Here is a 22,461-nt window from a genome sequence, read left to right as displayed (position 1 = left end):
TTACTGTTTCTCTTAGTACTTCCTCACATCTTTTAACTAAACCTTCTCTCACTCCCCTCTCCCTCATCGACTCTATCAACACCTTTCTATCCACCGAGTCGAAAGCTGCCTTCAAATCCAAAAACATTGCAACTAACCCTTTCCCTCCTCTTACCCTTCTATTAATCAAATAATTTAAAACATAAATGTTATCTATTACCCCCACCCCTTTTCTAAAACCCGTTTGACTCGGTGGCAACAATCCCTTCCCTTCTACTTCTAACTCTAATCTCTCTGCTAATACTGCCGTATATATTTTATATGCCGTCTGTGTCAACGTCACCCCTCTGTAATCATTTACTCTTTCTCCCTCTCCCTTCTTTATGATTGGAACTACTACCCCTTCCCTCCATTCCTTTGGCCATCCTTCTCCTTTCCACACCCTATTACATATTTTCCATATCCAGTTTTCTATCTCCTTCCCTCCATACCTCCATACTTCATTTGGAATTCCGTCCCCTCCCATCGCTTTACCATCCTTTAATTTCCCTATTGCCTTCTTAATCTCTCCTATCCCTATTTCTTCTTCCTCCTCTTCTTTTAAATTCCCCTCTAATCCCCATCTTTCCCATCTAATTCTCCCTCCCACTCTATCCCCTTCTTCTCCTTATCCTTCATATTCTTTTCTAATTTTTCTAATCTATCCATTAGTTCCTTCTTTTCTTTTTCCCATTTTTCCTCTCTTTCTTTCATATCCCTTTTAATACCCTCCATCTCTTTCCTAATCCTTTCCAATCCCCCTTTCATTTTTTCTCTATCCTCTCTTCCCTCTCTTCTTGATTCTCTAATCTCATTTAATATTAACTCCATACCTCCTTCTTCTTCCTTCTCTTTTTCCGGTTCTTTTAACACTCTTTTAACCTCTTTTCCCTCCTCTAATTCTTCTCTTCCCTCTAACTCTCTTTTTCTCCTACACCAATCTTCTATATAACCTGTGCTACCTGTACTTCCTCTTCTTTCCGCCAATGCCTTCGTTAACTTCCCTCCCTTTATTATTATCGCGCCTTCTTTCTTTCCTTCTTCCATCTTTGTCCCCACTAGTTATATTTGTGCTGTTCTCTTATCTCTTTAACCTCCTAATTTCTCTAGTTCCCTCCAGGTTTCTGCCGCCGCTTACTTCTTCCCTCCCACTTTACCTTTCTATTCTACTCTCTACTCTATGCCTTAAGAAACCGCCTGTCACCTTCACTTTCTATCCCTTTTATCTCTCTTTTTCTCTTATCCCTTTACCTATCCCTTATTTCTGCACCCTTCACTCTTCTTCTCACATACACTCCTTCACTCTCTCGTTTACTCCCTTTCTCTCTTCGCTGTGTATTTCGCCTAACTCTCGCACTCGATTCACACGTGTCACTCTCCTAGCCATCCGGAAACGGAAGTCCAATAAATTGTATAGATTATTTTACTAATAAATAATTATTGCAGAAAAGGATGGGACTACCGAATATAATATGTGCGATAAAGATAAGCTGGATGAGGATCTCATCACAGCTGTAAAAAATAAACCTGCGTTATATGATTTTCGCTTACCATTGAAACAAAGAGGAAGAAAACAAAAGGATGACTTGTGGAATGAAGTTAGTGTGGATTTAAAAGGTAAATTTTAATCACATTAATCACATTATTTTAATCATATTAAGCTACATTAAGGGACATGTTTATGTGTCTTTGTGTTGACTTTGCGTTTTATTTAGCACATTATTATAATGCTACAAATTATATGTCGTAGGCTCATATACACAGAGCGAAGCTGAGAAAAGGTGGAATTACCTAAAGGATTGTTATAGAAAGGCCAGAAATTTATATAAAAACGACAAGCTCTTGAACAAAGAAGTGGCGCTGCTGGTATACCCAAATCTGAAACAATTATGCCATCCTTTCGTCATTATAATTTAATGACGTTCTTAAATGATACCTTAGAACATCGACAGTAAGTAGAATAATGATTGCTGAATTAATAATGTTAATTACGATAACTAAATGTGATTCTTAAATTCGGCCTAAGAGCCAAGCACGAAAATTAATTCTAATTTTTCGGAACGGTATCTCTTGGTTTGAGATTACTAAGTTCCATCAAATTAATAATCCTCGAATTTTTACAACGGGAAAATAGGCGAGAAAAATATAGGTCCGAAAATTAATTTTCGTGCTTGGCTCTTAGGCCGAATTTAAGAATCACATTTGGTTATTAAATACTGAGAGCCGATAAAAATATTTCTTATTTTAATTACGATAATTATTTAACACTGATGTTATAATAATTCCTTAATATTTTTTTCAGAACTATAACTTCTTTAAGATTAGCAGATTCTCAAGCATCTACATCAAGCCAAGCGTCTATATCAACTATCAATGATTTCGATAATGTGGAATCAAATTTGAACGATAATACTTTGGAGTGTAGACCAGTTTCTCCATCTTCAAATTCTACTCCAATATCAGTAACATCAAAAAGTAAAATTTCTTTATTATATTTAGAAATATTAAATACAAACATTGAAGTATTAACTAATTCATGTATTGCTTTGTTAATAGGAAAGAAGAAATCTACACATTTTGATAAGTATGATGAGGCTCTTATAGAAGCTTTAAACAAATACAATGAACCAAGCCTGATTGATGGATTTGTACTACGTTTAGCTAAAGGTCTACATAGACTTTCATATAGACAAAGATTAAAATTAGAAATAGAAATTTTAACAAAACTTTACGAAATTGAAGAGTCGGGAAAAGTTTAAAAAGAAGAGCATATGAGGATTCTCGTAAAAATTTTAATTTTTTTTTCTTTTATAGTTATTTTTCATTATGTTTATTTACTAAATAAGTACATAAAAGTTTTTTATTTGAAAAATTAAAAATATTTAAAAGTTTATGAAAGTATTTAAAAGTGTTTTAAGTTTGTAAAAGTATTTAAAAGTGTTTAAGTTTGTAAAAGATTTAAAAAGAACTTACCTTGAGATTAAAAATATTGATAGTATTGGTTATTAATTAAGATATAATATGATATAGTGATAAGTAAAAAAGTCTGAGATAATTATAAGATGATATAAGACTGTTTTATATTAAAAGACTTTATACGTATATGTAATAAGATATTTATGAAGTATTCAAGAACAAATATTTATTTTGAAATAAAAATTTATTTAAAAATCATTTGTATAAGCTTTTGTCTATTGTTGTGTTATAGCTCCAGATGTATAAAAGTATTGCGGAAATAGATCTCTAACAATACTTCCACGAAATGTATTATTTTCTTGTACAGGACTTTCGAAACTGCATAATGCTTGACAACAATTTATATAAAAGGTAAGTTTGGTCGAATACTTTACCATTTATTATTTTATATACTAGCGACTTGTAAAATAACGAATATTATTTAAACAATTTATATCTTGTACAGAATATGATCTATATTCTATAGGAAAATTTAAATCTCTTTTCATTAAAAAGTTATGCAAACAGACAGTTACTTGAACAATTAAAATTGCATTATTAACATTTGTTGCAATAGGCCTTTGAAAGATTCTCCATCTTGCTACTAAAATGCCGAAAGCGCATTCTACAACTCTCCGTGCACGACTTAATCTATAATTAAATACTTTTTTCTTAATATCTAAATTACACGATCGAGGATATGGACGCAACATATACGAAGTTAAAACAAAAGCTTCGTCTCCAATTATAACATAGGGTAATGGTACACTGTTTTCTGAAAATAATCTTGGTTTTGGTAACTTTAAGTAATTATTTTCTAATTGATGCTTCAGTTCGCTGTCATGGAATATTTCTCCATCGCTTCGTCTGCCTTCAGCACCAATATCTACGATAGTAAAACAATAATTGGCATCAGCGAGTGCCATAAGTACAATGCTGTGAGCATTTTTGTAATTATAATACTTTGATCCACTATGAGGTGGAGCCTAAAATTTGAAAAATGCAAAAATGAAGTTAAACTATTAATATACCAACTATTAATATAACAAAATAAATATTAATGTACAAATTTTATATACCTGAAGTACAACGTGTTTTCCGTCAATGGCACCAATGCAGTTTGGAAAATTCCACAATTTTTCGAACTTATTTACTTTTTGTAGCCATACATTTTCTGAATTTTCAGGAAAAACTTTATCTTTTAAACACTAAGAATATAAAGGCTCGATATATATCAAATATAAATCGGTAATAGATAGGCTATTCGAGCCGTACGTGGATGTCGGTGCGTCGATTCCAACGAAAATTAATTTTTCGTTGGAATTAACTAATTGTGCACGGGGCACACATTTTGCTTGGTACACCGCCAAGACTTTATTAAGGAACAATCTCAATTCGAGATTTCTAATTCCAAAGATCCCCTCTAACCCCCCTACAGAATTATAGGCGAGAAAAATATAGATCCGAAAGTCGCTGAATCGGGAATCGAACCAGAGACCTTTCGCTTGCCGGGCGACTGCTCTCACTATCTGAGCTATTCAGACCCTTCGACTCTATATTTTTCTCTGCCTTGATAAATAACTATTTGTAAATAACGCCTTTATAAAGTCTTGGCGGTGTACCAAGCAAAATGTGTGCCCCGTGCACAATTAGTTAATTCCAACGAAAAATTAATTTTCGTTGGAATCGACGCACCGACATCCGCGTACGGCTCGAATGGCTTATCTATTACCGATTTATATTTATCTTTTAAATTATTCCAAATAGCATGACATGTTTCAGACACAATTTTAGACACTGTATTTAGTCCATTTCGAAATGCAAATGAAATTGAGTGCATACTGTCGCCTGTTGCCATATATCGTAAACATATTTCTAATCGTGTATGTGCTGGTATTGGAGATCTGACATTTTGTTTTGTAATACTTGGCTCAATTAACCGTAATAATTCAGTGAATGAATCAGTATTCATACGTAAATATTCAAAATATTTGTCAGATGCAGTATTTGCCATTTCTTTGATCAAATTATTACTATCGCCTTGTTGATATCTTTTTTGTTCACTAAAAATTGATCGAACCCAAATTCTTCGTATATTGTTTTTTCTTTCTTTTTTCTTAAATGTTTGTATATCAAAATGGCTTTAATTAATTTTTTTCTTCGAATGTATTTATTCTAATTTAATTGTGGGCTACATTTCCACTCTCTTATTTTAGTTAATAAAAACATATTCATAACATTTAGTGAGTCTAGATTATTTGCAAAGCAAGAATTGCAAGTTGTTCAGGTTTTAATATCCACTTGCAATATCTACACTTATATTGTTCCTAAAAATTAAAATATATATTGTTATAAATACGTAAGGCTCTTCGCACAATAGAGAAAATATTAAGCATAAATATTAAATATTAGGAATACAAATCAGATATCAGATCGTATATTACAGAGTCTTTTTGATTTTATTATTTAAAATAATTCCTATTTCTAATATTTCCTATTTATGCTTAATATTTTCTCTATTGCATACACAGGGCCTAACACTTTGTTGGTAGATAAAATATAATGAATACTTACCATGTCGTATGAAATAATTGTAAAATAATATAATAAATAATATATTATTAATATATGCTGCGTTAACATTTCACGGATAGGTTATGTCTTCTATTCCGTTTCCGTTCCGTTCCGTAAAATGTTTGTCATGGGGAACCCGGCTACAAAAAAGCGGAATGAAATTGAACGGAATCATTCTGATTGGTTAGCCTTCTATCTAGTTTCATGTCCGTTACCATTCCGTTCCGCTATTTCTTCCTTCATCGGGATGCATCCTCAGAGTAGGTTAAGGAAATGTAGATAGCGAAGCAAGGTAGGAGAGAGAACAGTCGGAATAGAAAAGAAAGAGAGAGAGAGAGAGGAGAGGTTAGGAAGGGAGAGAGAAAGCGAGAAGAGCGTAGAATAAGAAGGTAGAGATAAGCTGGATTAAGTTGCGTACGTAGAAATAAGTTTAGACGTAAGCTATCAAATGGTTGTAAAATAATTGTAACCCCATAGGGGATCTAATAAACACATCTATCTATTTATCTACATCCAATGTATGCCGATATGTAGTTACCTATTCTATTTAAAAAACTCACTTTTTCCCCTATTTTCTTTAGCATATAATCACAGTGGTCCTTAAATCTTAACTTATCGTCAATAATTATGCCTAGATATCTTATTCTTTCCACACGCTCTATCTCCGTTCCATCCAAACATTTCAGTGTAATGTTACCTCTCAGTTCTTTTCTTATACTTCGAACTATCATATATTTCGTTTTCCCTGCGTTCATTTTTAACTTATTTGTATTCATCCATTTTTCCACTGTAACAAATGCCATATTCATTTTTCTTTCTAATTCCGCACTACTTCCTCCAGTCACGTACACTATCGTCTGCAAACATTTTTATACTACATCCCTCCGGACAGACTTTAATTATATCGTTTATATATATTATAAATAACAAAGGTCCTAATACAGATCCTTGTGGTACTCCATATTCTGTGGCCAATAATGTAGACCATTCATTGTTAAATCGTACCTGCTCTGTTCTAGTCTTTAAATATGATTTTAACCATTCCAAAGCTGTTCCTCTAATTCCGTATTGAAAATTACCCCCACCATTTTTGCCTCACTAACTACCAGTTTCCATTCGTCAATGACTGTTTGAATCGCTGTTTCACACGAATACTGTTTTCTCAAACCTGACTGATGTTCTGTTATAATACAGTTATCTTCTAAATACGCCTCAATTTGCTTTTTAACTACTAATTCTAATACTTTCTCGAATATTGGTAACATATTAATAGGCCTAAATTCACTTGCTTTTCTGGCTTTTTCTATTTTTGGAATCGGTATTATCATAGACGTTTTCCAACCTTCTAGACAGCAACCTTCCCTCAAAGAGTTATTTATTATATCAATAAATTCCTCTTTTATTACACAAAATACTGCTTTAAGTATATCACTAGTTAATACCTCTTCCGTACCTTTCTTTTTTGGTAGTTCCATAACAATTTTTTGTAAATGCTCTATTCTAATCATCTCAAAATTTTCCATTATTCCTTCGCTTTCAATAACAAAAATAATTCTTTTACCTGGACTTCCTAACTTATCTCTACTTACAGATTTTACTATGTTCTCAATACTCTGTATATAATATAAATTAAATTTATTAGCTATATTGCACCCTTCAGTATTATCTAATATTTCAAAATCTATATACTCTATTTTTTTTGTACCCGTTGGTTCGCCCCTTATTATTTCTTTTAAGGTTTTCCACATAGATGTCGGATTTCCCTTGTTATGATCTATCATATTTTCATAGTATTCTTTTTTTTGTCCTGATTAGTTTAACCACTGCATTTCTTTCGATTTTAAACTGTGACCAATTTTCATCCGTGTCATCATACAACGCTTTACTGTACGCCTCATCCCTTTTAGCCGCTGCTTCCCTTATTTCATCCGAAAACCACTTTTTCCCTTCCCATATTTTCGGAATTCTAAATTTTTTTCTAGGTGCTGTAGCATCCAACGCATCTACTATATTATCGACAAGTTTCTTCGCTCTCACACTGACATTCATATCTTGGCTTTTTCCTAATTTATTTTCCACTAATTTAAAAATTCATCTACATTAAACTCTTTAAAATTCCTAGATTTAAATTCTCTGTATTTATTATCAATTTTATTCGCATTAAGATCTACTTTTAACCACGCATGGTCCGTTATTTTAGGTTCATGAATTACTTGCACTTCTATTTTATTATTAGCATATGTAGGCGGTTGATGGAAATCCTCCGAATAATTATATTTGTCAGGAAAGGTCGGGATTGTCAACGTATTAATTAAATATCTTTACGATATTGATATATGTTTATTGCGTGTTCGGTATAGGATATATGTAATAGCCTCGTTAACGGTAAAAGATGTGTCGCTTCCTTTAGATCGCTGATTTCTTCGCTGTATCTCTGCTGTATTCTCGGAGCTTGGAAAAAGAGAGCGCGTTCCCCGAAAATCAACGCGTTTTATACTATAAGGTCCTTAAACCTTCCCCACCCCGAACCGACGGGCCAATTAGAATTATTTAATAGAATCGGGATAGAGGTGGATATCTCGTTACTTCTCCTGAGGAAGACAATATCCTCAAGGAGATACAGCTCTCAAAATAAACGGACGCAAAAAATAAATAATACGAGGACACACAGAGATACAAAGTCGAATAACATAATACTGCCGGTTAAAGACTCGATCTATCTCTCGCGAGAATTATATAAAATGCCTACACATAAATTAAATCTATAATTGTCTTACTATCTTTGGTAATTCTCGTCGGTTTATTTACATATTGTTTCATGCCTAAGCTCAACATTGTCGTTTGTAACTTCTTTGTATAAAACGAGTCCAACATAATATATATATTAAAGTCTCCTATTACTATACATTCTCCCCGTATTATTAATTCTTCTATTATATCCTCCAGAAATCTCACGAACTCACCATGCGATGAACTCGGTGAATGATATATTACTGTTATCACTCCTTTATACAATTTATCTTTCACCTCAATCGCAGCACACCAACAATTCGCTTCTAACTTTTTTACTAATACTATCTCATATTTAATATCGTCCCTTACATATAAAAGAACCCCTCCTGTATTTCTGTTTTCAGCATCACATCTAATCATACTATACCCCGGTACGTTCACTTCACAGTCTTCAATTTCAGCAGTCACTCTGGTTTCTGATAACGCTATGAACGCAGGATTCATTTTCTTCATAATCTGATGCTGTATCTCGTCTTTATGCGCCATCAAACTTTGCGCATTTGTATATAGTATTAATTCCGTTTCCTTCTGTAGTTGCTATTTATCTTCCTCCCAGCCGGCTCTCCTCTCCTCCTCCTGTATCGCCCTCTTGAAAGTCGGACATTCCGGATGAAGTGCGCCATGCTCATCATTTATTTTCAAATTGTATGTTTGAATCTTAAACATACAATTTATACATCTTTTCTTTGTCGTTGTACATTCACTCACCTTGTGATTTCCTGCACATTTGTGACATGTTTCATTACGCGTACAATTCTTTGCAATATGATAATAACCCCAGCATTTAAAACATCTTTTAATGTTAATGTGATTGAATGCAGGACACTTTCTCCACCCTACATTCAGTTTCCCTTTGCTCAACATTACTTCATGAGTCTCTTCATCTGCTTCAATTATTACGATACCATCTTTTCCTCTTCTTCCGGACTGATCTTTCTCATTTATTTTCTCTTTAACTATTCTCTTCACTATTCGCATATGAATTCCTTCATTTTTCGCGTCAATTTTGTTCTGCTTCTTCCCATACAGCACAGAAAGATTATAAAAAGATTGCAGAAATATCTCATTGCAAGATTGCAATATTGCATATTAGTTGCATAATGTAGATGCAATATCGATGCAATATTACAGCAACGTCAAAATGTCCGCCTTTAGCAATATTGTGCTGTAACATCGCAGCAATGTTGCAGCGCAATGTATCTGCAACAATGGATAAAAATATTTTTCTTATTATTGTTTAATATTTTGTGGCATAAATTACTATAATTATTATTAATTTTTGTTTTGAATAAATAAAAACAAATTTTATATACAATATATATATTTTATTGGGAATAAAATAAAATTATTACAAATTTAATCATTATACAAATACATATATTGACATATATAATTATTTTATTAGAAAAAAAATTATTAGAATTAGAAAATAAACTATTTTTTTGACAGCCATTTAATCATTTTTATAAAATAAACAAAAATTAAGAATTTTAATTAATTTTACCACACAGTTTTATATATAACACATACATATATGTATATAATATATAATATATATATTTTTTTATTTGGAATGCTTTTTTTATAACTTTTATATTAATTTTATATTAAATGTTAGTATGTGCATATATATATATATATATATATATATATATATATATATATGGTTATACATGCGCAGGTACGTATAATGCATATATTTTGTATGCATAGGCTTTGTCGTTATAAATTATTTTTCTTCTGTTTGAGCGTTATTTTTCCTAAATATTGAAAAAGAGAAAGAAATAAAGTTATAGCGTTAATATATATAATATAATTCAATGAAATAAAAAATGTGTGTGTGTGTGCGTGCGTGCGTGTGTGTCTGTGTGTGTGTAAATATACATACATTTCTCTTTGGGTTCTCAAAGGAGCTTGAGCTAACCATTTAGAAATAGATAGTGCAAATTCGGCATCTGTCACCTGACTAAATAGCGTGTGTAATCTCACAGCTTCTGTAAAATAAGGATATCATTTTAATTATTAAATATATTTGCTAATATACAAAAGGTGATTAAATGTCTAAAATATAGTATATATCTAGTATATCTTTCATAAAAATATAAAACTTAAAAGAAAACTTACGTATAATTATTTTCGTAAGAATTAAATCTTTGAATATAAGTTTTCCTTTATTCCAGCCCAACTGAATTGCACAGCTAAAGCATTCACCATAATTTTTTTAAAAATATTGTTTATCATAATATTCATAGTATTTCCGCCGAGCGTTAAAGTGTTTAGCTGAAAAAATTAATAAATTTATAAATAAATAATTCATAAATAAATAATTCATGAATAATATGAAACCAGTAATGATTGTACGTGATGAATTAAAATGCATGATCTCGTAAAAGATGTATTTTAGAAAAAAATGTTTGGGATAAAAATTTTAGGATTTAAAAAATATCTTTTTTTCTACAGATCTTATCACATTGATCTTGGATGGCGTTACCAAGATCAGGGTAAGATCATTTTGAATTTTTAAAATAGAACCACTATATTTTTTAATATAAATCGATTTCTCGCAATATTCTGTATAAAAAATTATGAGGGTAACATGGCCAAAAAGCGAATAGTTTATGAATATTTTATATTTATACTTATATTTAGTTTATAAATATTTAATATTTTATACTTTACTTTTTTATAATCTAACATAAACTGAAATATCTCGTAAAATATTTATTTTCTGATGGTTTTACCTTTATACTTTTATGCATAAAATAATCAGAAGAATCGATTGGTAAAGAAAAACAGACAGTTGTTTTTAAGAAAAATATGTATGTAGTTGTTAGTTACAAATTACATATTTTATCTTAAAAACAACTGTCTGTTTTCCTTTATCAATCGATTTCTCTCATTATTTTGTGCATAAAAGTATTGAGGTAAGATCATTGGGAAATGAATATTTATGAGATATTTCATAGTTTATATTAGATTATGTTAAATTAAAGAATTTTGTGAGGAATCGATTTATATAAAAAAAATATAATGGTTCAATTTAAAAAATTCAAGATATTCTTGATGACTTGAACAATGCTATCTAAAATCAAACCGTTCAAATCACTAAATATATAGGTTCTCTCTCTTAAACTCTACACAATTTTTCTGTCTAAAACATTTTTTTATAAAATGCTTTTTGTCAAAATACTAAACCGTTTTTGTTAACTTTTTGCGCACTGTATAAATATATAAATAAATAATTGTAATTTAATTGCTCAACAAAAGTTAACATAAATGTACCTAGCAAATACAGATATACATAAAATAAAGTAGTTGAAATTGTGCACAAACATTTGTTAGTCTTCTTTTACATATAAATCCTGCAGAATTACACATTTTTCATAGCGATGCAAGATCTATGAGATACAATCATTGTAAAAATCGACACATAGGCTCTTTCAGTTTATAGAAGAAACTTATTAAAATTTTATTAAAAATTAATAAAATTTATAAAAATTTTATATAAGTTAATTTTATAAATGAATAAGTTTTTTTATAAATTTTATTAAAATTTTTAATAAAATTTTAATAAAATTTTTTTAAAAGAATGCGTGTCAATTTTTACAATGATTGTATCCAACAAATCTTGCATCGCTGGGAAAAATGTGTAACTTTGTAGGATTCATATGTAGAAAAAAAAAGTGTATATCGGAACATGCCCAAAATATGATGTTTCAGAGATTAAGTATTATTATCATTAATCCACATAAAATTTCACAAAAAAACGGAAGTAGAAATTAGTAATTTCAAAGTAATCTCAAAGTAAATTAGTAATCTCAACTTTAGCTAAAACAGAATGTCTTCAAATCTTGTAAAAAAATTCCCTGAGAATTTCCTGATCTTTCTTGTATTTTCGTTGAAAATTTCAAGTAAAATAAAAAAGTAGATGCAGCTTTTTAAAATAAGTTTTTTTTGTGTTCGTTTTTTAATGTTTTCTATTCATTGCAATTGCAAAGTTATTAAAAGTGCAGTTTTTCTAGCATTTAATATTGATTTATTAATTGTAAAATTAATTTAGACAATAATAAATTTTCAAGGTTGAACAAAATTTTCTAAGAATACTAAGTTTTCAAGATTTTTCCCAAGAGTATACACTCTATAAAAAGAATGATTTTACTTACCTATATTTTGACAAGATAATTGTGTATTTTGTATCGTTGCATAGCCTGTGAGCTCAGATATTCTAATTCCTTTTCCGTCTTTATAATTTATCTTTCAACCTTGGACACAGAATTTCTTTTCCAATGCCTTCATCTAATAATTATTTTTATCTGAAAAAAATTACAATAAAGATTATTAATTACGAAAAGAAGGAAGTAGAAATCACAAAATCAGATTATTTCAAAGTATAATAATCGATCTTGGCTAAAAAGAATCATTTTACTTACTAGTCTATATATTTGCGCAAGATAATTTTCATATATGTATATTACTGCACAGCCAATGTATATCACGCAATATATATCTTTTCTGATATCTTTGTTATATTTTTATCTGAGAAAGTTACAATAAAAATTATTAATTACAAAAAGGAGAAAGTATAGAAATTAGAATCTCTAACAGCACACATATAAAAATGTTCCAGCAGGGTGTTCTCTGAATGTCTTTCGAATATGCTGTTAGGGATATATCAATATAAACTTCAAAGTAATAAAATAGACTAAATAAATTGGTTAAGAAGAATTATTTTACTTACTATTCTATATTTACACAAGATAATTATCACTTTATCCTTTTTTATCACTGATGCGCATCCATATTACAGAGAGATTTATGTGCATATCACAGAGCAGATATCACTTCCTTCTTTAATGCGTTTGTATAATAATAATAAAGTATTTTTATCTGAAAAAAATTACAATAAAATTATTAATTACAAAAAAAGTAAAAATTAGAAAATTAGATAACCTCAAAGTATAATAATCGTCTTTGGCTAAAAAGATGAATAATTTTACTTACCTATTCTAAATATATTTGCACACTCTGTAAATCTATAATTTATTGTTATCTTTATACATATATTATATAAAACGCACAACTATTATATAATTATTAAATATTATTAAATTAAATTTGCACAATCAGTGTCCGGGCCAGCACGCACTAACATAACACAACACACAACCAGTGAAATTGGCGGGATTCCTTCCCGCGCATGCGCGGTAACGCGGTAGTGGCGGCGGCAGTGAATACATTCCAATGTTTCGTACAATAAATAGCAATCATGTGTGTATATTTGATGTATATTTCTACATTCGATAAATCAATTTATTTATCAAAAGCTACTAACTATTGCGTCCGTTATAAAATCGACTAATAATTCACGCAATATTTTCCATTTCTCTGCAATAATGCTGCAAGATTTTTACAATCTTGCGCCGTAATAATACATATATATTGCAATATCTAATATCTACAATGTCTCTGCGAGATTGCACTGCAATCTGCAAGATTGCAACGTTCCTGCAATGTAACTGCAACCATCTGTGCTGTATGGGTTAATTGTACCTATTAAATCATCATCATTCAACTCCATTTCTTCCTCGTCAATATTGACAATTTTTATCTTAGGTTTCATCCGCGATGACTCAGTAACGTTAAAATTCTCGCCCAGCTTGGCTTGTACTGTCGCCTTTAGCTTTTCCATTTCTTCTCCAGTCTCACAGCCGAGAATCACTGTTCCCTTACTTCCTTTTTTTAACTTCGTTATTCCCATAGCCATATTCTTGATATCTACCTTTTCTTTTATCAGTTTTTTAGTTGCTTCACTCTCCTGTTGCACCTTGGGTTTGACAATTATAATATTTTCTTTAACTGCTTCACTATAACATCTTTGAGCTCCTCCTGCCAGTCCACCCGCTCCCCCTTGTATAATTCTTCTCAAGTCTTCCAGTTCTTGTTTAATACTTCCAAATTCTTCTCGAACTATTTCCTTAACCATCATTTTAATTTCCTTCTTACATGCTGTTTCGTCTTTTATTTCTTTCACAGTTTTTACAAGCCAATCTATTTTTACGTCAATACTCGATGATCCACTCGCTCCTGATATTCTATTTCCACTGCTTGATGTCGTAAACGAACCCGTAGATCCTGTAGATCCTTGTCTTTCCTTGCTGCTCCCCGCTGCTGTCGGTGCCTTCTTCATATCTGCTTCACTTTCAATTGTAAATTTCTCAAATGGGCCAGGACACGACACCAGTTCGCGATTTCTATCATAAATTTTGTTTACTTGCACATCCTGGATGGTAAAACAGCTTAACATAAGACTTGCATGCAACAACTTGATTTTTTATTGCCTTCTTACATGCCGAGCATCGATACTCGTCATATTCATCGTTCATATCGATAATTACCGGCCGAAGCTGTTAATATCAGCATAGGCGGTCAATTACCTTTGTCCAAATTCACACGTCAGCGCTTTGTGTCCACCTTTAATGTCTACTTGTCGCGTGAAATCTCGATGCCTCATACAAGAAATATAACTCTCACGCTCACAAATCAGCATATTACTGTTAGATAACACTCATGTCTATTTCCGGTCTATGCAACTATTACTTCAATACTTTTTCGCCACTCTCCCTCACTATATAACCACTTAAAAGTTGGTCGCACTTTTGCAGAGCGATGTTTGACACGTCTTCTCAGAGAAAAAAAAAAAAAAAAAAAAAAAAGAGAGAGAGAGAGAATTAAGATTCATAGTTCAAAAATATGTTTTTTTTAGTCATACAGCTTAATTGTCTCAAAATTGAACATCTAATAATTTCGATTTAAAATCTTATAATGGAATTTAAAAAAACTTAATTATTGTTAGTTCTGTTTTTTTTAATTTAGATTGTTCTGTAAGTACTTTTCTTGATTTATTGATAAAATTCTCAAATTTTTATTAAAATATCTGTTAGATAATTAATGTTTTTAATCTTTCTCTCACTATATTGGCTCTAACAATAAGTTGTATAATATAAATGTGTTAATATTTTAACATAATAAAAATAAACAGGGTAGTTAAATTAATCGACCACACTAGCCAATGAATTTGTCTAAGTTATTACTTTATCGACCATATGGTTGTGGTCTTTATAAAGTATAACTTGAAATTATTAATTACAAATTTTTCATAAGTGAGAAAAATATTGGTCCGAAAGTCGCTGAATCGGGAATCGAACCCGAGTCTTTCGCTAAAAAAACAACTATCCTGTTGATTAATTTACTAGCGATATAAAAATAAAAAACATATTTAAATTTGCTCCTGGACCTAATCATGGAGCCCACCCGTATAGATGATTTTCCAACTGTTTAGTATACGCCGGCGGATATACAAGGCGTTATTTACAAATAAACTATATAAAAGCAAAAGAGAAAAGTATTGTTTCGAAGGGTCTGAATAGCTTAGAGGTAAGAGCAGTCGCCCGGAAAGCGAAAGACTCGGGTTCGATTCCCGATTCAGCGACTTTCGGACCAATATTTTTCTCACTTATGAAAAATTTGTAATTAATAATTTCAAGTTATACTTTATAAAGATCACAACCATATGGTCGATAAAGTAATAACTTAGACAAATTCATTGGCTAGTGTGGTCGATTAATTTAATTACCCTGTTGATTAATTTACTAGCGATATAAAAATAAAAAACATATTTATAATAAAAATACATGCTAAAAACATTTACACATTTATATTTCACTACTTATTGTTAGAGCGAATAATATATAGTAAGAGAAAGATTAAAAACATTAATTATGTAACAGATATTGTAATAGAAATGTGAGCAGAATTATCATAAATCAATAAATGTACTTATAGAGCAATCTAAATTTATGCAATTTCTAAATAAAAATAAAATATATATATAGTATATATCGTTAAAACATTTTACATATTTATGCTTTTACATATTTTTATTTTTTATTATTTAATATGTGTTTATGTGTAGGAAGAGGGTACAGAAATGGGAATGTGTATAAATCAAAATATTAATATTACATTTATATTAGCTTTTATTATATATTAATATAAAATATGTCTTAAAAGATGAATATAAAATATGTGTATGTTTATATGTATCATTTTAGCGTGTATAAACAAACATATTAATTTCCCCTCGTCCTCTTCTTCCTCGTCCTCCTCTTCCTCCTCTTCCTCGTCCTCCTCTTCCTCCTCTTCCTCATCCTCCTCTTTCTCCTCTTCCTCCTCTTCCTCGTCCTCCTCTTCCTCGTCCTCCTCGTCCTCGTCCTCCTCTGCCTCTATCTCGTACTCCTCTTCCTCTTGCTCTCATAGCTGATTCAACAGCTGTATTAATTATATTATTTAATTCTTGTGTCTGAAACACAAAATGTTAGGACAGGAATAAATATATAATAAATGTAAAAACATACATAAAAGGAATTACATACATACATATATACATATATCTATACATACATATTGCAACGCCTAAGTCTAATGCAATAATTATCTTATTTTACAAATTGTTAAAATTTATAAATATATTTAATATATCTGATAAATATAATAAAATAAAATAAATATTATCATTGATTATTATTTATATTATCATTAATTATTAATCTAATTTTTTTAGATAATAATAAAAAATTTCTGTCATAAAGCTACTAAATTAAAGAAAAATATTTTCAAAAAGATAAGAAAATATTTTTTTATAAAAAGAAAAATAATTATAAATACGAATTTTTAAAGGCTCCTATATATACTAAATATAATTAATAATATTAAAGGCTTTAAAGCCGTACGAGGATGTCGGCGCATAAATTTCTCGTTGGAATCGGCGCACCGACATCCTCGTACGGCTCTAAAGCCTTTAATATTTTTAGTTAAAAATAATTATATTATCAATCAAAATATTTTTTAAAAATAAGAAAAATGTACTATATGACTAAAAACAGAATTTTTCACATTTTTTAAATAATTGAATTCTCAATTAAATGCATTTTCAATATTAATAATGTGCAATAAATGTGAAATAAACTCTAATTAATTAAATATTTTTATAAAATGTGATGCTTACACTTAAGGCAGGCATGTCAAACTCGTTTTGCATTACGGGCCACATGATCTATTTTGTATTAAGCTGAGGGCCGCATGTTTTCAATGTTCCTAGAATAAATAAAATACGATTTTTTAAATTATTATATTTAGTATATTCAATGTATATTATACATAGTCGCTTTATATTTATATCTTATGTTACTTTTTAAAATAAAAATATTTTACGATTTTTTAAATAAAAAAACAAAAATAGAAACTATAATAAAAAATATTTTACTTTTTTTTATAAAAAACAAAAATAGAAACTATAATGAAAAATAAATAAAATCACAATTTAATATTATTTTTTAGAAGATATTTGACATCGTTTTTCACAAAACAATTTTTTTGAAAAGATTTTCAAGAAGTTTCGGCGGGCCGCAGTTTTTTGTTGACGGGCCGCATGCGGCCCGCGGGCCGCGTGTTTGACATGCCTGACTTAAGGGGATGCTGGAATGACGGCCGAACTCCGACGGGTTATCGCCCTCATCTAAGCGGAATTAAAATTGTCGGTAATTACCGACAATTTTAATTTCGCTATTATCGACAATAATATATATGTATAATAGATTTACATGCATGTTATAAAAAGTATTTCGAATTGTATTCAACATATATTAAAATCAAAAAACATTTTATATTTTTACTGTTCTATCGTTACGCACGCGTTTTTAATTTATCCAAGCGTATCAATGACAGTAAAACATATACATGTATAAATGTGTGTCTTATCTTTATCACATAGTTTGAACACAATTTAAATATTGTTTATATATATATTGCTTATATATATTGACATGCAATTCTTATATATATATAGGAAGAATAGAGATGTAAGAATATGTACCGGGTGTTTAAAATAAGCGTTACCAATTTTTATCTCTAAAAATATTTGTAGAAAAAAATGTTTCAAATAAAAGTTTCAATATCTCAAGGGGGGCATAGTTGATGTCATAGAAATGTTTGTAAAAGGCAATTTTCAAGCTTATTTTGGTCAATTTGATTATTTTATATAGAATTATTCTAAGCGTTTATGTAAATAGATATTTTGTAATATTCTGCATAAAAAATATAAGGAAAAGTAGCCAATAATTGAACAGTTTATGAGATATTTCACATAATCTAACATATTTTTGATATAAAATACAAAATATCTCGTAAAATATTTAGTTTTCAATAATCTTACTTTTATGTATAAAATAATTAGACGAATCAATTGGTATAAACAAACACGTTGTTGTTTTTACGAAAAAATATATAACTGCATGTTGCAAATTGTATATCTTTTCTTAAAAATAACTATGTATCTTTTTTATATTTGATTTGTCTAATTATTCTATACATAAAAGTATCGAACACTAAATATTTTAAGAAATATTTTTTATTTTATATCAAAATATGTTAGATTATGTAAAATATCTCGTAAACCGTTCAATTATTGACTTTTATCCATATAATTTTGTATGCAGAATGTTACAAGGAATCAATTAACATAAATACTTAGAATAATCCATATAAAATAATCAAGTTGACTTTAAAATGACCTTGAAAATTGTCTTCTACAAACATTTCTGTAACATCAACTTATGTATATCCCCGTTGAAATACTGGAACTTTTATTTGTAGCATTATTTTCTAAAAATAATATTTTTAAAGTTAAAAATTTGTAACGTTTTATTTAGAACACTCAGTAAATATATTCATACACACACATGTGAATAAGTAATTATATTGATATATTACATGTAACTCGATAATAACAAAATATATAATATTTATTTAAATATCGAGGATAGAATGGGCCCCTCCATCGCCCATTCCCGTGAGAACGCAACCAAAATGTTTTTTTTTTCGTCTCTCCGATTATAGCAAACGAGACATTTGCATTGAGGCGTCTTTTTGCAACGATATTTATTGGAATATCACAAATTATTGATTTGATAAATTTTTATTTAGGAAAAGGCGACAATTTATTTTCTGCTACAATTTGAAGAAAATGTTGCCTCATATATTTAACATTATTACAATATGTATCTTTACAAGGATTTCCTCCTAAAGCTATAGTTGTAGCAAATGCTGCAGCAAAGATTCCACAACATATAGCATCAGGTTGTATTTGAACCTTTTCAAATATTATATTATTTTTATTTATTTGTGGATAACGGCGATGAATGTAATTTTTTTCTTTAGCCACCAATTTATCGTATGTACAACCAGGTAGACTGTCGTACACTCGAAGCTTGGTGCCGTCAAAAGAAATACATCGCCAGTGATCACTGCAATTTCCTCCAATAATTTGTAAGCTTTTGTCGTTACGACTTGCTTCAATTATATGAGGATATTCCACATATAGCACACTTTGTGTTTCAAAACAAGAATTATCTCTTACGACGCGCAACAATCGATCCAATGATTCGTCATTTATTTTACTATGTAAAGGTAATACATTAGCCTTTACCAAATAAAAAGGAGCTACCGAATTATCTAGAAATTCTTTCTGTTTTGCCATATCGTGTTCAGTTAACTCTTCTGTATTTCTCGAGCAACTAACCAAGATGCAATCATCATCTTGTTTTGCATTCAAAGCAGTAATAGTTGCTTTTATCGATAAAATATTTGAATCGAAACATTTATTTTCTTTGGCAAGGTTTTCGTCTTCTACATTACACTGTCAAAGACTTGTTCGGTTAATTCATTTTTAGCTGCTTCTTCTTTAGCTTCTATTATATAGCTTGGATTTCTAATTAGCATATGTCTATTATGCCGACTATCTAAGATTTCCGGAAGCATGCAATCGTAATAGAAACGTGTTAAAAAGGGCAGCATTTGATTACTCCAAAATACATTGTCCCTATTAACACGTACTATTTTCAAGCTGTTTGGCGTCCATACAGCGAAGATACAATAATCTCGCTGCGTTATATTTAACTGGCCTTGAATTTGATAGAAAAATCTATGATTTCGATTCATTTTATCTGGATTTTTCTTATCAAAGATGCCTTTCAGTTGAGGCAACGTCTTTAAGGCCTCTTCTGCTGTTAAATGCTCAGCTGATAGAGGACATTTAATTTCTACCAGACCATCTTCATCTATAAGTCCGTCAGGAGAAGCACCCAAGCATGGATTTTTAATATCAATAAATAAACCGCAAGTTTTTATCTCCTTTTTTAATGTTACGGCTAATTCTTTTTTCGCAATTTTTTCCATTTCGCGACCATATTTCATAGCCGCAGTATCGACAGAGGGAGGAAATAAAAGGTTCTTTACAGTCGCGACGCAAGACGTTGTCGGTCTCATGCGACATACGGTTCCAAAATTAGACGCCGTCAACAATTCCTGTCTCAATGTATGCCACAAATTTGAATCACTTTGCTCCGTCGTATTACGTTCAATTTGTCTCCAATTTTTCCCATTTTCAAACAACTTTTCCAAATGATTTTGTCGAAGTTGTTCAAAAACATCGGGTGGAAGATCCAGTTTTTGTGATTGCGGACCGTAATGACAATCTGTTCCTGACTCCCTTTTAAATTTCTTTTGCCTTCCATTTACTTCCCGAGATTCTCTAGTTCTTGCAACTTTTGCTTGTCCAGAGTCTCGATAACAGGAGGAACATTGCTACTCATGCTTTTATGTACTTCCGTGAGAACATGTTGCGTATTAAATTGCACAACTGCTCCCGCAACTCTAGCATTGTAGGAGCCCCGGTTACCAAAATTAATGCGCTTATCACCAATTTCTTTGCAGATTATCGAATTGAACGACTCTGCAGGATTGTTGGTTAATTTGAACAACAAGCTGTCGGAATAAGTGCTTATATATATGATAGCATTCTCAACTTTTTGGTAAAGACCGTGCAACTTAAGAAACGGTACATAATTTTTCTTCGTTTCATTAAGGTCACATATACGACTGCGTTCCTTACATCGTTTATGTTCACCAAATATATGGCTAGGAATATTTAATATATCTTTTTGTAATTCTGTAGCCTTATAATCGTCAGATTGCTCTTGTTCTCTTCGTAAATCAATTGCTTCTATCACCTCTTTTCGTATTTTTGAAATGTTGTCTTTTACAACATTTCGTTGTAGCTTGACGAAACCACGCTTTTTCTGCGTTTTTTGCTGAGTTGTCTCTGCTACAGCCTTCAGCTTTTTGCATAGATTTCGAAGCAAATAATTAGTACATTCAATTTTTTTGACGATCACCATTTGTTCCCGATATGGTCTGTTATCAACGATGGCCTGATATACGCTGCAATCACCATCGGCAATAACCGTTCTATAAATTAATCCATGCATTTCCAGACTACATTTAAAGCCTTCTGCAATGGCGTCGCTCTCCATTCTTGTGGAACTTGCGTTACGATCAAAATTTTTATAGCATTTATGGTCTCTTGGTTCGATTCTGTTTCGTTCCGCTACATCACATATCGTGCAAAATTTATTGCGGACACCGACGAAGAGAATCTTTTCCGTGCGGTAACCAATTATAGCACCAACACCGGAAAGAGAATCGTAGGCGGTGCCGTACGATCTCTTCATTCAACTACCATCCGCTATAACAGTTATGTACGGAATACCGTTTATAACATTGTTCCTTTCGAGAGCGAGTTGCTTTTCAACTTCGTCAGCCATTTTCATATTTTCCATGGCTGTTTTCTCAAAATCATCGACTAATTTTTCTCGATTTTTAATATAAGTTTTCTCGGACATACATGGAATATTCATGGCTGCACACAGTTCTTCCAGCTGAGCATAGCCAATTCCCACTGTTATAGTTTCTGCTACAGCAGCCATATGAATGTCCAATGTTTTTGGCTCTTTGGGTTCTGACCAGAAGTTGGCTGCAGTATTGCACATTTGGCACTTAAAGAAAAACTGCGTCTTTAACCCTTTGCGTGAACAGTATGCGTGAGTTTCCAATCTCTAAATTGGCACTCTATTCCTTTCATATGATCATTAAATGTTTTTTGGATTTCATTCCATATATGAGAAATGTCGACAATGCAACGGCCTTCAGGCAAGTCTTCTTGTATAC

The 22,461-nt window shown here is 30.8% G+C and overlaps 2 pseudogenes; one reads left to right on the top strand and one right to left on the bottom strand.

Annotated features, from left to right (window-relative positions):
• Positions 1 to 1,490: 1,490 nt before the first annotated feature.
• Positions 1,491 to 2,777, top strand: LOC145937914 (uncharacterized; annotated as a pseudogene).
• Positions 2,778 to 19,372: 16,595 nt separating this feature from the next.
• On the bottom strand, positions 19,373 to 22,136 carry LOC145937912 (uncharacterized; annotated as a pseudogene).
• Between the last annotated feature and the right edge of the window lie 325 nt (positions 22,137 to 22,461).

The sequence above is a fragment of the Prenolepis imparis genome, unplaced genomic scaffold (genome assembly GCF_030444845.1).
Source record: "Prenolepis imparis isolate NDT839.2.m4 unplaced genomic scaffold, iyPreImpa1.0 SCAF_6, whole genome shotgun sequence".
NCBI lineage: Eukaryota > Metazoa > Arthropoda > Insecta > Hymenoptera > Formicidae > Prenolepis > Prenolepis imparis.
Note: the sequence above shows the minus strand (reverse complement) of the source record. Positions and strands in the feature narration are given on the sequence as shown.